This window comes from Micropterus dolomieu, linkage group LG10 (assembly GCF_021292245.1).
Source record: "Micropterus dolomieu isolate WLL.071019.BEF.003 ecotype Adirondacks linkage group LG10, ASM2129224v1, whole genome shotgun sequence".
In the NCBI taxonomy this organism is placed as follows: Eukaryota; Metazoa; Chordata; class Actinopteri; order Centrarchiformes; family Centrarchidae; genus Micropterus; species Micropterus dolomieu.
In genome coordinates this window covers 7,211,361-7,215,850 of record NC_060159.1, presented here as the reverse complement: position 1 = coordinate 7,215,850, position 4,490 = coordinate 7,211,361, and positions in this window count along the sequence as shown.

Below are 4,490 nucleotides of genomic sequence, written 5' to 3'. Positions count from 1 at the left end.
TACCCCCCCCCCCCCCCCCCCCCCTCCACACACACACACACACACACACACACACACACACACACACACACACACACACACACACACACACAAGTTTCCCTCTCATCTACTTCCAGAATATTTTCTAAACTGCATTTCTGTGTGGAGCACAAGCAAGGACTGCAAATGTGAGAGAAGCCACATACTGTTTTTTTAACCGAGTGAGTCATCTTCTAAAACATACTCACTCTTTGGTGCAGCTACCTTCTTCCTAGTCGCCCCACACCCTCCCTCCCTTTTCTCCCTCCCGTCCTTCCTCAGAGCGTCATCACGTTGCCATACCAACGGCCCGCCTATGGGAGACAGAGATCAGATCATTATGGACCATGGGATCCAGAAACTGAAGGACATTATTTTTTTTCTGTGAACACAGGAAGTGAGAACCCTTAGCAGGAAAGCTTGAACTCCTTCTTAGTTAAACACCCAGTGCAGCCTTTGCAAAAGGAAGTTTTGCTGAGTGATGTTTGGGGGTAAAAAGGAGGTCTGATGATCCATTTAAACCCTTCAAAAACATAAGTAATGCATGTCTGGTGTCCCAGCATGTTGCTGAAAATAAACCAAATGTGAGGAGATATGCAAAATGGACTAATTCGAGATGTAAACACGTTGCCTCAAGAAACGGTTAACCAGAACTTGCTTGCACACTTCTGAATTAATGGATCTGACAGACCTGGCAGTGATCGGCCTACTAAAAGCCCTCAGTCAGGAAATCCAAATGTGCTCTCATTTTATTTATGGGTGGGGAAATCGAAGCAGGAAAAGTGCATTGCAGCATGTTCAAGATGAGCGAGGGAAACACAAAATACACCAAGGAAACTGTTTTGTTTGATAAAGATCAAAGAGAATGGGAGAAAGAAGTGTGTTTACGAGTCCTCGAATCCAGGCTGCCTCTTCCTGCCCTTGTTATTAGTGGGAGGCCGGGTGTGTGCGTGTGCGTATGTGTGTGCCCAGAAGGCTGCATTAAGCTGAAGTGACAGAGGGGATCTTTAAGATGTCTTTCAAAGTTTGCTACTGAGGGAGATCTTATCTCTGAGCCTCAAAAAAAGCGGCAGAGGGGAGAGAAGGAGGGATAAGAGAGGAGAGAAAGGGAGAGGAAGAGGAGGAGTAAAGAGAGACGAAAGACAACAGAGAGGTAGTGCAAGAGCGAGGCAGAGTTCAGGTAGCATGGCTAAGCTCAGAAATATGTGACGCTTTTTGGGGTCAACAAGTGGCAAAAAATGTAATTGGCTTATCTTTTTATCTTCACAAGAAAATCAAGTTCAGAATTCTAAAGACATTGGGCCTCTTTAGGTAATCGAGTATGTTTAAAGTGTAAAGTCATCCGGTGTGAAATGAACGATTATTGATGACTAATACAGTGAACATAAACACAGATACTGTGTGTAATCCAGTGTGTTTGACACTGTGTGACAGCAGATTTGGCAGATTAATATCAAAACCACAGTAAACATTCATTACGCATTACTCTTAAAACCTTTTCCGTGTATTTGCTGTTAGTGTGAAGGAGTCTGACACTGCTCCTAAGAGTGATTATAGGTTACGCCAGTCATACATTTTTCCATCATTGATCACAGAGATGTTTGAACTTGATTGTAGCGAGTAACCTACGTAACCACCTCACACTCATTGCTGCTGTGTTCCAGTGTCAGATGACCAAATGGCTGGTGGACTGGGGGCGTATCTATGTTCCCAGGGTCCTCTTTTCTCCAGTTCGATAGCCTCTTAATATGACACATAAAGGAGACCTTCAAAAGGTTTTATGTTCTCAGTAATGTTTTTTCTCTAGGTCAAATGTTCAGTGTATGTTTCCACGGGTCAATATGTTGAAATCACCCACCTACAGCTTATAGCCGACTGATGTTACACTCATTGAAACCTACACCCTCAAAATAGCAAGCAATACAGTTTTCTTGACTTTAGACATTGATATCTCCATGGTGGCTGAACGGATTTTTACCATTGAAACTGGGAACATAGGGCCCTGGGATCATATGGATGAGCCTGGTGGACTCCCAACACAGCGCATTTTAGGGCAGCTCTTTTTCATAAAAGAGGCCAAAAAAACCTACCTATTTTGTCAATCAACATCTTAATATGAGTAATGTGGTCCTACAAGAACAAAAAATGTTCTGCCAAAGTTAGAACAGTTTTAGTTATTTCACATCAGAGATTTCTGTCTGTTTTGTTTCGTCTGTGCTCCTCTCACCGGCTCGAAGTGGGTTGGGGTTAGTTGGAAAAAAAAGGTGGCCACCAATCAGGATTTAGCAACATTTGAATTGACTGAACTGATGGCAGTTGTGAGGTTGTCTGCTGATGTTGCCAATGATCAGTCTACACCCACACAGTCCTGATGAAGCACATTGGCTGAGTTGTTTTCATTGCTTCATTCTATTTGGTTTTGAATGTTCAAAGCCATAGATAATGCTATAGCTATGCCAAAGTGTACAGAATGCATTTACACCTGGCTGATATACAATCACAGTGTGAGCTGGACCACCTTCAAACGCCTCCAGATATGATTTGGCAAAAATGATGGCATTTCAATTGCAATGCATTCTGTGTGCATTTACGCCTTACATTAATATGCGTGGATCCTTATCCATTGTATACAAATACAGCTGCATTTTAATAGCAGGTGTAAATGAATTTAGCTAGTTGAGAAATTGTTATACATTTTCAGCGTGTTACAATGACCCTGTGATTTGACACTGATGTGCACAGGTTTTAGCGGAAGTCTAGTGTGTCCATATGATCTTGATCTCACGGCCAGTCTTTTATGAACGGTCAAACATGAGTTGAACTCATCAGCCATGGCAATCATGTGTGTAACAGGAAACAGGCAGGCGTGTTGGCTGTCAATCAAACAGCCGCTTTATTTCCTCTCTTTGTTCTGTCTCTCCATGTGTGTTTCTCCACTTTTCACTGTCTCTTTTTTCTCACCCCGTCTCTCCCTCAAGTCTGACACGAAAAAGACTTTCACTATACTTCAGAGAAGGAAAATAAGTGAGAGGGGGGTGTAAGAGTCTCCCTGTCTCCCTTTTAAAGACAGCTAGCAGTGGTTTGTCATTGTAACAGTTTAGTGGACTGTGTTTCCAAATCATCCCTCACACTTTTTCTGTAGACAGGCAGACACAACATTCCTCAGAAGACAAGCAAAGAGAGCAAGAGAGGAAGTTGTAAATGCTCTCTCTCTCCCTCTCTCTCTTTCTTTCCAAATGCAGCTGAGTGCCCCACACGGATCGATAGCAATCCTCAGTGGGCGCCGTTTATTTTGGAATGTGTGTGAGGCCCAGTGGGTGACAGAATCCACATTCACACTGGCACATGTGTGTGTAAAATTATAAATCTCGATGCAGCTGGAGTTGGTCCTGTGCTCGCACACATAAGCACAACACCGCGCGCACTGGTGCAGACAAACTGACACACAAACTTAAGCACACTGACATGTACACGCTCAACAAGCTCAGGGCCTGACAAGCACAGCCTCCTGTTGGGCTGGGCTCTCTTCTCTCCTCCACTGAGCAGAACTCACAGGGCTCCAGGCTGGAGGAGGGGACCCAGTATGTCTCAACACTGTCCCCTGCCAAGGTCTCTGTTTCTGGGGATGGCAGCTCTCAGCAGCTGGCTAGGCTGGAGCTCCCTGTATGATGCTGACTCCAAGCCGCTGGCTGTCTACTTCTGCCAGGAATTGATAATTCTACACAGTGGAACTTTTTTCACCTCACCAATAAGAGAGAGGATTACATTTTTCTAATTCAGAGACTGTATTGGGGGTGAAATAAATTTGATAGAAAGGCCGATTTCCGTTGTTGATCAATACCAAACTATCTTGACAGTGCTGACCTTTGAGGGAAGCTACGCTAATAAGCCATGATAGCTTATTAGCTGTGTGGCATCGTCAACTTTTTTTAACCCTCACCAAGACATGATATTTAGACATTTATAAAACAGGAGTCGATGGTACAAATTCATCTAATGAATAAACTGTCAATTTTCTGTCCTGTTAGCAACAGAGCTAACAAGTTTACTAACAGACAGGTAGCAAGCTAACTAGCTTGCAGAGGTTTTTTTTGCCTCTCTTCAATAATGCTTGATGTACAACCTTGATTACAGAGGGGAGCAAACGGTAGTACAAAAAATTAAAAAAAAAGAGAGAAGCCAGTGTTAGCTGTGAGCTTGCCAGTTCCAGTTACTTAAACAACTAGTCCTACTTCAGAAAGCCTTTAGCACCGTCTATTTCACCAGGGCGTGAAGATGAATTTTGCTGTGCCACTTTCTTGTGTGAACGGGTCTGAAGAAGGTGCCAAGTTATTAAGCACAACTTTGGTTTTTGACCATGTTGCTCCAATGGCACTTTCACCAATTAACACCCATTTCCTGCAAACATATAAGCAATCACTGCAAATAGGCTTTTAAACTTTCAAATAGGATGCTGCACAATGATTTGTATT